We start from the raw sequence: 13,904 nt of genomic DNA, 5'->3' as shown, positions 1-13,904 counted from the left end.
GTTGTAATTCCTTTTTATGGGTGTCTATATTTCATGGAAACCTTTTAAAATTTAATTTTGTTTTTTATTTTTTGGTGTGCCACAGAATTTTTGTAATTAGTTTATGTGTGCCATGAGATGAAAAAGGTTGAAAATCACTGCCCAAGGGCATAGTTTAAGGACTAGGTAGTTACAAACTCCAGTCACCTACCCATCCCAGAGCAGTGCCAGCTGTGTTGCTCAGAGTTAAAAGGACTGCCTGCGTGGGAGCAGTTGGCCCCAGTAATGTGCAGGCATATGCTCTGGTGCTGCAGCCTGAACCCCCTGGGCACCACAGGCAGGTGCAATGGGGGCTGAAAGGCAGCTCCTGAAACCTTTTTTTGGTGTGTGTCCCATAAGAAAAAAAAAAGAGAGAGAGAGAGAATAACAAGAACTTTTTTCACTGACTAATATGATACTAACATGTGAAGTAACAAGAGGATGAAACTTACAATTTAAAAAAAAGTACTGAAATGCTGGCAGGCGGTCAGACTATTGCCAGCCTCCTGGTTATTTTCTGCATAGTTTTGATATACCTGTCCAAGCATGTTTGGCAAAGTGGAAGTTTAGTTATTGCTGAAATTGTGTGCAAGAGTCTAAGAAAAATTCTTTACAACATGTTTGGGATTATAAAGAATTTGGCTGAAAGAAAACTGTAATAGATGCTTTCTCTTTGAGGTCTATTGTAGTCATTCTGGCAGCCCAGCCTAAATCTTACTATCTTGCTTTGGAGGTACTTGAAGGGAAAAATGTTTCATTTTTGTGAAGAGCTGTCTGACACAGGAAAACTTCACCTTCAATAAGATTATTTCTGGGCACAAGAACAATTGCAGCATTGTTTCTTCAAAATCGCTGGAATACACCTGAGAAGCCCTCCTTGTAGAATATGCTTCAATTTATGTCCCATTACTGCTGTCAGAGCTTTTGTGTCCAACTCTCTTTTGTTTCCAAATGATGGGTAGAGTTGTCACTTCATAGACAATTCAGAGAGGTGTTTTGAGCTGTCATTGTTTAGGAAGTTTTTATTCTTCTGAAGACCTCAGAAGAAAGATGCAGTAAAAGATGTTAGGTCAGACACCTAAAGGTTTTCTACACTTAATTCCATTGTATATTTTCTCTACCTGATGGTATCAATGATTTCATGTGAGGGCATTTTCTTTGATGAGGTTCACAGATAGAGTACAGGATGTTTTATTTTGATCAGTTTGGAAGTGGCTGGGGTGGTTATATGTATAAGAAAGCTTTCATGGCTTTTTAAATTTCATGTGTTCCTTGCTCTGTAGTTTTGTTTCACCCAGATACAAGTTTTTTATTTATTTACTAGAGGCCCGATGCACGAAATTTGTGCAAGGGGCTTGGCCCTCGCAGCCATGGCTTCGTCCCGAAGGACATCCAGTCTAATTAGCATATTATGCTTTTATTATTATAGATAGTTTTTTTCTACAGGAAATTTCAGCAATATCATCCTTAGAGCAGTAATGTCTTTTATTTTTCAGAATCTTAACTGGGAATTTATAACAATTATGAAAACATGTATTTTCTAGACATTTCATTATAATATATTTTAGTAGTGAAAAGTTGGAGAGAATTTAAGCATTCACCAATAGAAGCTGATGATATTATGACATAGATTATGATCTATACTAATAAAAGGGTAATATGCTAATTAGACTGGATAGACCGGACGTCTTCTGGACATCCTTCCGGACATCCTTCTGGACAAAGCCACAGCAGCTGCGAGGGCCAAGGAGGGCCGGCAGCTGTGGCAGCCTGCAGTGGCAGCAGCAGCAGGGTGATGGAGGCAGCGCCTTCCCCTGATCGGCCCTGTTGCCTCCTGCAGAGGGAGGCCAGACTAAGGCGTAGGCCTGCTCCCCATGGGGAGTGAGCCTAAGCCAACAGTAGGACATCCCCTGAGGGCTCCTGGACAGTGAGAGGGGGCAGGGCAGGCCGGGCTGAGGGATTCCTCCCCCGCCCTGCCCAGTGCATGAATTTTTGTGCACTGGGCCTCTAGTATATGTATAAAGCATAATGCTATATTTTAAAGTGAAAGCGGATTGTAAAATACTGTGAATTCAATCATGTAAAGTATATGTAGGTACTTATGGGAAAAATGATTGGAAGAATATAAACAAAATGTTAGCAATGGTTATATGTGGTGGTGGGATTATTCATTTTATGTGTAATTTTTACTTTCATTTGTATGTTTTTCTTTGATTTTTTAATTTATTTTAAAAGCAAAGTACATGTATTTCTTTTATTACAGTTACAACTTATTTCCAATTGGAAAAAATCAGTTACAGTTCGCACATTTTGCAGTTACCTTATTTATCATTTTGCTTTCCTTTCATAGATTCTCACATACAACCCTAAGCTCCACCATATTTATTACCATAATTTTTAATAAGACCTATCTTATCTGTTTTCAGAGAAATATTTTTCTTCTAGGAAATATCCCTTTCTCTTAACATTTTCATGTAGACAAATAGATTTTAAGTTTTCTACTCACTTACTGTGATTGTATACCTTATTAAAACCAGACTCAATTCTGAAATAGTAATTCATAGGTCTCCTTTTAGTGGCAGTGTAAGAATTGTTTTCCAAGTTTGTAGGCATGAAATGGATGCCTTGTCAGTGAAATTATATACCTTGCCAATAGGAGGCATACATACAACAGTTATATTTTCTAAATTAAATATTCAAAGAAGTAAAACATCTCATCACTACTTCTATAAATCATGGGATGGATTTTTTTCAAAATTGAAAGTCCCAGAAAATCTCTCACAAATTATAGCATAATATATTGACATAGAAATGATATGATCTATTAAATGAAGATTTTGTACCTTAATGGGATATTAAAATAATTTAGGAAAGCCAATTTATTTGACAGACAGGAGCCCTCTGCAGCAGAGATGTAACTTATCCAAAAATCTCTTGACAATTATTGGCATTTAACAAATAATTATTCAATAGCTACTATGTGCCAGACACCATGCTAGATATTAAGAATTTTATTTATTTTTTATTTAAATTCTTTATTGTTAAAAGTATTACATAAATCTCCTTTTCTCCCCATTGACCTCTCCCCAGCTGCTCCCACCCCCCAGCACATGCCCTCACCCCCCTACTGTTTATGTCCATTGGTTATGCTCATATGCATGCATACAAGTCCTTTGGTTGATCTCTTATCCTGCCCTCCCCTCCCTTGCCTTCCCTGTTAGGTTGGACGGTCTGATCAGTGCTTCTATGACTCTGGCTCTATTTTTGTTCATCAGTTTATGTTGTTCATTATATTCCACAAATGAGTGAGATCATGTGATATTTATCCTTCTCCAACTGGCTTATTTCGCTTAGCATAATGCTCTCCAGGTCCATCCATGCTGTTGCAAATGGTAAGAGTTCCTTCTTTTTTGCAGCAGCGTAGTATTCCTTTGTGTAGATGTACCACCGTTCTTTAATCCACTCATCTACTGATGGGCACTTAGGCTGTTTCCAAATCTTAGCTATTGTAAATTGTGCTACTATGAACTAGGGGTGCATATATCCTTTCTGACTGGTGTTTCTGATTTCTTGTTATATTAAGAATTTTTATTGTTTCTATTTAGTTTTAAATTTTTTAAAACTTCTTCAGAGTTTTGATTTTAGAAAGTACTTCTTTCACTGTAAATTATCCAAATACTATCCTGTAATTTAGCTTTGCTGAGTGGAGTGTACATGTAGAAAAGCTAGAGTAAGTTCTTGTTGTAAAATGGAAGAACAGTTGCAAAAAATAAACCATAAGAAATGCTACAGCACCATTAAAAGATTTAATATATGTGGCACATCTATGGAATGGCATTTTAAGGAAGGAAGAGATGGTAGCAGTGGACAAGAAAACAGCATTGACAAAATTTGTAGATAGGATAGCTTTATTTTTATTCTAAATCTAGTTTTTTGAAAACCCATGTATAAGAAGGATCCAGAGACAAACTGCCTATACATTAGAATATATTATCTTACGTTTATTATTACCTTTATTATTTTATTTACTTTTATTATTATTATTTTACTTTTGTAAAAACTACTAGTAATTCATCCATTTGATGAAATTCCTTGGGTATTGAATTGTCAACACATAAGACTTTTATAGATGCTTTTTTCAAAGCTGTAATCATATATGATTAGCAACACTTTCTTCAGTGTTAATTTTGAAGTCAAATAAAAACAAAATAATTTTTTCTCCTTAATTTCTTTCTGGGGGGAAATAGTGTACACACACACACACACACACACACACACACACACACCTCTATTCCAAATTTCTAACTATTTACAGCAGTTTTACTTTATGACCAAAAAGTAAGAATTGACTTTTTATTTGTCTCTCCCCACTTTGTCCTCACAGTTCCTGCTGAGTGAGCATTCACATGCAAATGTACCAAAATCATCCCACAAACCTGTCATTTCACCCATATTGTTTTCATAAATTTGCTACCTCCCTTGGTGCAAACATATGATTTTCTTCTTCAGTTCACCTGAAAATTGCTTCTTCATGCTTTCATTTGGAATGGTATGGATTTGGGTATTGTCAGCAGTCCAGGGATATATTTGAATAAAGTCACACTTACTAGATCTAGGGCAATGTCATCAGTCACATGTGTGTCAGGGATTCGTCCTGTGGCCTTACAAATCTTTGGCTCCAAAATGAGCTAAGAACCTCACTTAGGACCAGGGCCCAGTGCTGTAATTGACTGCTGTTATTTTCTGGACTGTTAGAGCATTGTTTTTCCCAAATGAAGTTTGATCTTTTTTTCTAGAAACTTTAAGTATTCTAGCAAAAGAGAATTTTATCGAAGAGAATCACTTTGATAGGACACTAAAGTTCAAGTGTAAGCAAAATATAGGAAACAACTTTATTCCTCCCCAAATTAGGCATTTGAAAGGACTCTGTAGGAAGATTCCAAATATGGTTGATAGTTCCATATTGAGCAGATTTGTCCTAAGCAGAAAATTTTCAATTATAAAGGCCACATTATTCAATATAATTAATTTTTCAGAGTATGAAGGTAACACAATGATCCACACTATGAAAAAACTGGAAAATGCAGAAAAGGAAAATAATTCCAATGACATCAGCACAAAATATATATATACATATATATTAGTTTGACCCTTTCCTTCCAATACCAATTATATCTGCATGTTTGTCTTTTAAAATTCCATTTTCATAATATATAGTAATAATACTAATAAGTAATATTTATTGAGGATGAAGCAAATGTATGTACTTCAGTTATTTTCTCATTCAGTTCTAGTGAAAAATCTATGATATATGTATTATTACATTCATTTTATAGATATGAATACTGAAGTGTAGGGCGGTAAATTTTCCAGGACACAAATTTAGTAGCTTGGTTCTTTGCCTATGCACAATTTTGCAGCATTGTCTCTTTTAATCTTCATTTTGCAATTAGCAATCATATTACATTCATTGTTCATATTGTGTAGTCTTTATAACAATCATTTCTAATGATTATATCATGTCCATAAAGTGGAAGTGTCATAAAAATTGAATTATCCTAAGTTGAAAATTGTAGATAAATTTAAAAGATTCAGCAGAGTACTTTGTTAAATACATTTATACATATAATTGTTTCCAAAATTTTGGATTACTTTCTTAGGATATAGGTCCACGATTAAAATTTATGCTAAAAAAGAGAAAAATGGACACTTTTAGCATACTCAATGTGTTTCATCAACATGTTTTCTTTTTTTTTTAACTTGAAGAAAATGAAAACATTTAATAATAAAAGGGTGAGACATAATCTATACTCCAATCTGGTGAAATGTTAAAGTCACAATTCTTCTATAACAGATGGTAGATTTCCAATATGACACAGAAGAGAAAATAAATGAGCCTTTGACATCACAGAAACGTATTTAATGATCATATTGTGTAAAGGGCTAATATCTATGAACCAATATGCATCACCACATATTTCTAAAGTGCAACCACAAAACTAATCGTTACAACCCATTCCTTCAGCACAAGTTTGAACCTGCAATAAACAAGACTATACACACACACACACACACACACACACACACACACACATATATATATATATATATATATATATATATATATATGTATGTCAAAACCAAGGTACTGAATATCTGGCCTAGAGAAGGCAGTATTATGGAGTATGTCACAAGGAATGCTTGTTCCCCTATTGTAATATTTAAGGAAAGGTAAAATTATGACCACATGAACATCAAGTCTGTCTTAAAAAGAAAAATTTTCCTAAAGTTCCCACACAATATAATTATGGAGACCAGGAAAGCAGTCCTACCCTCTCATCTTATTAATATTGAGGGGCAAGGGGCTGATGACAAGGCTGTGCTGCTGTTGTTTCTGCTACTGCTGCTGCTGTTTTAGATCCAGATCTTTCTTTTCTATTCCCTGTTTCATTGAGTCACTGCCCCTGATCTGGGGGCTTTTAAAGGCTGTGGTTGGACAAAGGCTATGCTTTGATGATAGTGAATAAGAAACAAAGTAGCAATGACTTTCAGACTTTGGATTTTATGTCCTGGAAAACTCAACAATGCCATGAGCATTGTGCACAGTGGCTGGAAGGCATATCTTTGAATATGCAGAATGATTTCAATATTGCTCATGACACCTGAGGAGATGGTAGGTGTTGAAGCTTGCCTCCAAATGCTCACCTACAGGGAAGAAACTGGCAATGCTGAACACAAAAGATGGCTTTCAGTTGGTGCTATATGCTGCTTAGGTTTCCTCACACCATGCCGGCTGGGTCCCAAGGGCAAGTATCATGAGTTTTCCAGCCATAGCCTTCAGTGGTAGATGCCAGCAGGACTTCCAGAGCCAGTATCAGGGAATTCTTGACCAGACAGTCAGATAGAAGAGAGGACTAGCCACGGAAGATTCAGTTACAGAGCCAGCAGTGTTACCTTGTGGGCAACAGTCTCTTGCAGGTTGAGTTCGTCATGAAACTGACTCTGACAAGGTGATTAGCATGTAAGAAGTCTTGGAATTAATGCCTTTTTAAAATATTGCAGACTGCCGCCATCTCACTGATAATCTCACACTGCCACCGATTGAAGGAGCCTCTCCCACATCGCAGGGTGCTAACAGCCGAGTTGGGTCAGAGTAACGCCTCAGACATGCTATTCAGGGACCAGGCTCGAGGAACTAACTGGCAGCTATAGTCTCCTGAGGCATATCTGTGACACCTCCCTGCTGCTGGGAGGAACAAATGGACTCAGAGATGTGCAGTGGAGGGAAGCGTTGGCGTTGCTAGTAGCCTTAACCTTCCCAAGGCTAGGCCTCACGGTTCCACGCCAGGAACCCACACAGCAGCCAGGCCCTGCAGGCTTCCGGAAGGCTCGAGATTTGAGGCCGAGCATGCGCAGTTCACCCGCCTCCAGTCCAAGCCTAAGTGGTTCCTCCCCAGCCCAGCTTCTGGGCAGAGCTCCTTCCGCACCCCTGGCCAGGCTTCTGGGAGGAGGCACCGCAGGCAGCACGGTGACACTGGGAGCCTTGGGTGTGGCAAGGTTTGCATGATAAGTGGTGTGAGCTAGGCCCCCAGGCAGGAGCCTAGAAAGGGGGCGGCTCAGTGGGGCACTCAGTGGCTCTCAACCCAGCACTCCCTAGTCCCGCAGGACCCTCTGAGATCCAAAGTGTTTTCCAAAAAAGTTATATTAATCTAAAAATTGATCAGTAATTCTTGCAAGTAGTAGCTTTCCTGCATCTTTGCCAACATCAATATAATTTAACTTTTATGAAATACTTGAAAAAGAACTTTCTAAAATAATAATCAAATGTCGTAGTGATGAATGAAATAATGAGTTACAGCATCTTACCTCTCCGCAAAATTCACTCCCTGAAGTATGCAATGTTTATGTTTCCTGAATTTGCTAAGATATTTTCCATGGTACAAATGATCTATCTATCATCTATCTATCTATCTATCTATCTATCTATATTATTTATATCTGTCTATATCTTTTACCTATCTGCCTATCTGAAATAGTGTGATGTGCATTATTATTTTGTTATTTAATCTGTTATCTAAGTCAGCGGTTCTCAACCTGTGGGTCGCGACCCCTGAAAATACATTCTGCATATCAGATATTTACATTACGATTCATAACAGTAGCAAAATTACAGTTATGAAGTAGCAACGAAAATAATTTTATGGTTGGGGGTCACCACAACATGAGGAACTGTATTACAGGGTCGCGGCATTAGGAAGGTTGAGAACCACTGATCTAAGTAATGGATGTCACACCACTTCAAAATGTTAGATATATCAGATACCCTCCGAGAGGGTCTATTTCCAAGTTTTTGCTTCTCTGAGTGGCAAATCGTTTTTGACTGTTTCTTGTGATGCTGGCCTGTTTTGAAAAACAAGGGAATCGATCTCTGTTTTCTTGGTCCAGCCTTAGTTTTACTCAGATCCTGAGTCCCTGGTTCTCAGGGGTGGGGTTCTCTCAACCATCCTGCCACTGCCCCCTGTGTTAGGAAACACCTAGTGGACTCAGTCCAGGATAGTTCCCTGCTCTTCTCCAAGGGACGGGATGATTTTCCTTTTCCCTTCCTCCACTTTCTCCAGCCACAGTGAATGTTGTACTCTGTCCTCAGGCATAGGATTTGCCGCCCTTTGCCTTGTGGCTTAACCCTTTTACGACTTAGAGGAGAAGGCACCTTAGTGTCTTTCCCCAAAGGCTCCTGCTCTCCTCCTCCTGGCCTGCAACACCTTGGCAGGCTTTCTCCAACTTCCTCTTGCCCCCACTCTTTGACCTGTAGATTCTTATGCACCTGTTGAGTCCTATGTACCTGGCGAGTGGAGTCCTTGGAGAAGAGTCTCTGGCGAGTGCAAAGTGCCCCTTCTCTGAGACTCAGGGTTTCTGTTCTGTTACACTCGCTCATACTGGGACTTTGATAATTCACTTTTTTTTCTTTTTCTTTTTTTACAATTCACCAAATGTAGCCAAATTCTTTTTATCCTCTTGTGTGAAGATCTGATCTTCCTCCTTCTGCAGCTATTACAACAGTGCCCCTGCCCTACCTTTCCTTTGATATCAGAGTAGTTGGTGTTCTATTACCTCAGCTTTTTGATGTGTCCAAGAAACATAATTTTGTCCATTATCCTCTTTTCCTTGTTATTAGGGTGGGAGCAACACTCTTACATCTTAGGTGGAAACTGGAGGTCTGCCTTTACATTCATGAAAAAAAAATTTGTGATGTAGAATTCTTTGTTGATAGGTTTTTATTGTTGTTTGTTTAGCACTTTAGAGATGTTCCAACTTTTCTTTGCCCTCAGTTGTTCCTGATGAGAAATCAGTGGTATTCAAAGCGGTGTTTCCTGTATGCAAAATATGTTTTGCTTTTGCTTGTTTGCTTTTTATTTTCTGATTACTTTCAATATTTTCTATGCAATTTTCATATGTTGACTGTTTTCTTACGATGTTTTTGGCACTGTACTCTTCCTTTCTTCCAAATGTCTTTTCTCTAGAATCTGCTCAGTCTCTTTGCTATACTGCTTTTATGATTTATTTTTTGGTAATTTTTCCAGAGTTTATAAATACTGTATTATCTATAGGTTAGTCAGTTTGGTAGGTGCTTTCAGAATCTTATCAGAAGTGGACTGCAAACAATTTTGTTTTACTTCAATCTTCATTTTATGATCATGGTTGTTGCTGCACATGGGAAGTCGGATATGATACAACCTTAGTTGTCTGCGTAGCCCTCCCATCCTCTGTGCCCATATTTTAATACATCAGGTCCCCCCAAACCACTCTGGAATGGTGTTGAGCTGGTGGCAACAGTCAACACCAGAAGGACTTTCCTTTTAAAAAATTTTTTTTATTGAATTTATTTGTGTGACATTGGTTAATAAAGTCTATAGGTTTCAAGTTAATAAAATTCTATATTATCTGTATATTGTATTGTTTTTTTCACGACACCAAGTCAACTCTACTTCCATCACCATTTATCCCCCCTATACCTGCATCTGTCTCCATTCCCCCCCCCTTCTCCCTCTGGTAATCATGATACTCTTGTCTGTGTCTATGAGTTGTTTTTTTCTTTTCCTTTTTTCCCCCTAGTCCCTTCACTTTTTTCACTCAGTTCCTCAATCCCTTCTCCCCATTAATAGCTGTCAGTTTGTTCTTTATCTATGAATCTATTTCTATTTTGTTTGTTGGCTTATTTTATTCATTAGATTCCACATATAAGTGAGATCTTATGTATTTGTCTTTCTCTGATTGGCTTATTTCACTAAGCATAATACTCTCCAGGTCCATCCATGCTGCCACAAAAGGACTTTCTTTTAAGATTCACAGACTTGAGTAACTTGAGCTGTGCTCTCTTAGAGTCTGCAGATACGACTCCAATGCTGGTTAATTTTAAAAGCTTCTCAGGTGATTCTAAAGCCTGATGAATTTTAAAAACCACTTAAGTTCTTACTCTGCAGTTTTTATGACCTCACTCAATAGCAAAACCCTTCATGACAAATTGAGTTTTAACTGTAGAGGATTTAGAATTGTGGAAAAATGGAAAAAATCATTCTCGACAATGGGAGCAGTACAATAAAAGAAACAGGCAGAAAAGTGAGGTGAATTACTGGAATATAACATGCTTGTTGGAAATTAGTTTGGGGCTAGATTTTGGATGGCCTTGGAAGTCAAACTAAGAATACTGGAGTTTATTCTCTAGGTAATGGATCACAATTAAAAAATTGAAATGAAGAATAAAATGATTAGTGCTGCCCACAAAAAAGACTACTATGAAGACTGCTACCTTGCATAGTAGTAGTCTGACTGACATCAAGAGGTTAGAAGTGAAAAGACTATTTGCAATAATTTAGGAGAGAGTAATTGTGGACTTGAATGAGAGGTTGGTCACTGGAATGTAAGCGTTTTGATAGATGTGAAAGCTAATAAGACAAAAAGATCCATATAAGAGAGAGGGCAGTGTCAAGGGTAGCACTGAGGCTTTAAATGTAAATTATTAGGATACTAGGCTGTCATTTATAGCAACTAGGAACAGGGAAGCATAAGCAGCTTTGGGGAAAAGATAAGACATTTAATTGGGGTTAAAATTATTTGAGGAGCTGTTGGTACTTCCAATTGGTGATAAGCCCAAGTAGTCTAAGTCATTAATGCAAATATACAGTCCATCAAGCATGCAAACTTTCTATTTTTAATAGTAAAATTCTATAATTAAGATTTTTCTCATTTAATCCAGAATACCCTGTGGGTATATTGAATTAATCCTCCAATTTATTCCTTTTGCATTTAATATGTAATATTTTATTTAGTCATAATTTAATCTTTCAAAGAATTTTCAAAATTTTATAAATAAAGAACAAGTCAAGAAAATTAGATTTAGTTTCTAGTACAAAGTCAACACTAATCATGCTTTGTTTTCTTTTGTGATTAATTTTGACATTATGTTTTACCTTTCACATTATAATTCCCATTATTTTAATCTGTTGTTTAAATCATTTTTATCAAATTATAATGTGCATACAGAAATGTGCACAAATACGTATATACCTTGAAGAATTTTCACTAATGTCCTTCTGTGTCCTTGCCATTTTACTGCTCACTTCCTCCAAAGGAAGCCACTTTTCCCACTACTGTATAGATTAGTTTTGCCTGAGTGGAATCATACACTGTGTATTACTTTGTGTTTGGTTTCCTCACTGAAAGTTATGTGTATGGCTGTTGTTCCACTCTGTTACATTAGAGCTAGTTATCTATTAATATGAATTCAATTAATCTTTATTGACATTTGGCTTATTTCTGGTTTGCATCTATCCAAATAATGCTACTATATTATAGTTATGCAAACCTTTCAGTCAATCTATGTATGCATTTTTTTATTGCATTTATATTTAGATTTGTGATGTTTGGGGAGGAGGTGATAGGGTATGTACATGTCCATCTTGAATAGAGAGTACCAAACAGTTTTCCAAAGTGAAAAAGATGAGAGTTCCAGGTTCTCCTCATCCTTGCCAGGGCTTGATGTTTTTAGTCTGTTTTTTTTTTTTCAATTAAAATTTTTTCATTTGTTAATTCTCACCAGAGGATATCTTTTCCATTGATTCTTAGAGACAGTGGAAGGGAGGGAGGTGGGTGAGAAGAGAGAGAGAGAGAAACATCGATGTGAGAGAGACACATTGATTGGTTGCCTCCCACAGGAGCCCAGATTGGGCCAAAGCCTGCAACCTAGGTACATGCCCTTGACTGGGAATCGAACCTGAGACCCTTAGGTGCACAGGTGGATGCTCTAACCACTGAGAAACACTGGCCAGGACAGTCTTCAATTTCAGTCATATTGATGTTGGTGATAAGCAATTGTAAATCATTGTGAAGTTAGTTTACATTTTCCTGGTGATTTATAAAGATTAAATGCTTTCTCTTATGTATTGACAATTAATTATCCATTTTTGAGAAGTTGAAAAGATTCTTGATCATTTATGTTGGTTGTTTGTCATTTACATAGTGATTGGTATAATGTCTTCATATATTTTGCATATGGGCCTCTTGTTTACAGAATACATTGTAAATACATTCTCCCACTGTGGCATACATTTTTACTCTACTAGTAGTCTGTTTTGATAAGAATCCTTTTAATACTAGAGGCCCAGTGCATGAATTCGTGCACCAGTGGGTTCCCTTGGCCTGCCCTGCGAGATTGGGCCAAAACTGGCTCTCTGACATCCCCCAAGGGTCCTGGATTGTGAGAGGGCGCAGGCCATTCATATGCAAAAGCTGAGGCACACAGCTTGGGTGGGGTTGTAAATTGGGTGGGGCGGGGTCTCTGGGAATCACCAGGGCAGAGCAGACAGCAATGGCTGCCAGTCAGCCCTGCACCGTAAAGGTCCCCGGATCTTCACATCCTGCACCCCCGTGCAGGAACAATGATTGCTGCAAGCACCTCTGAGAGAAAGCCGCCCTCGCATTCCTGTCCTGACTTACTAGAACTGCATATATGAGCCTGATGGATTTTTCTGGAACGCTGCTCTAGCTATTCATGTAGTAGTGCTAAAAATGCTCAGGAATTGAAAATACCCCAAAGAAGTCCTTAACTAGTGACTGGCAGTTATTGGTGTATAATTCTTAATGGTTTCCCCTAGCCCTGGTTGGAATGACCCTGGAACATGTATTTTGCACCCTGAGTTTCTTCTATGGGATTAGCTAGCTTAATAATGTCTCTTTTATTACTTGCCTTCCCTCCCCTGCATCACTTCCTCCATGTCAGTGTTTCTTTCACTTTCAAATAAATCACTTGTACTCAAGACCTCATCTGAGGGTCTGAAATTACTCTAACCCCAAGATATTAAAAAAGGGCCTTATGGTGCTTCTGCTAGTGGGAATAATATGGAGGTCAGGTGATACATGGAGCCCTGGCCCCGGAGTCTGCTTCACTGTGAATCCAATGGTTCCTAAACACATTTCTGTGAATTTCCCAGTTCCTCATTATACAATGAGGATCCATATGCTTATAATTTGGCAGAATTCTTACATTTGTTAGCTGACTTATGGAGAAAGCTGTTCTGGAAAAACAAGAGGAAACCCATATAATTCCTTTCTGGTCAAGAGACTAAATGAGAAACCATAATACATCTTGAGACAAATGACAGATTTAGTGTCACCCTATATACTTAAAGGTGCAGGGTTGGTGGTCCTTATCATATTTCCCTTTGATTAACTACTCTGGTTCTTGAAAATTATGGGGAACTACCATACATTTAACCAAGCAATAACACCAATCACAAACACTCTTGTGCTATTGTCAACACAGTGATAAAGGCAGATAGCATCTTAAAATTACTATGAAAACATTGGTGACTCCATAGAACCTCTGAAAG

The 13,904-nt window shown here is 37.8% G+C and overlaps 1 non-coding gene across 1 annotated transcript; it reads right to left on the bottom strand.

Moving 5' to 3' along the window:
• Nucleotides 1-210: 210 nt before the first annotated feature.
• Nucleotides 211-346, bottom strand: LOC111825656. Its single transcript, XR_002828844.1, has one exon. It is a non-coding gene; the product is annotated as a small nucleolar RNA SNORA76 (small nucleolar RNA).
• Nucleotides 347-13,904: the final 13,558 nt, after the last annotated feature.

The sequence above is a fragment of the Myotis lucifugus genome, unplaced genomic scaffold, assembly GCF_000147115.1.
Source record: "Myotis lucifugus unplaced genomic scaffold, Myoluc2.0 scaffold_35, whole genome shotgun sequence".
Classification (NCBI taxonomy): Eukaryota; Metazoa; Chordata; class Mammalia; order Chiroptera; family Vespertilionidae; genus Myotis; species Myotis lucifugus.
Note: the sequence above shows the minus strand (reverse complement) of the source record. Positions and strands in the feature narration are given on the sequence as shown.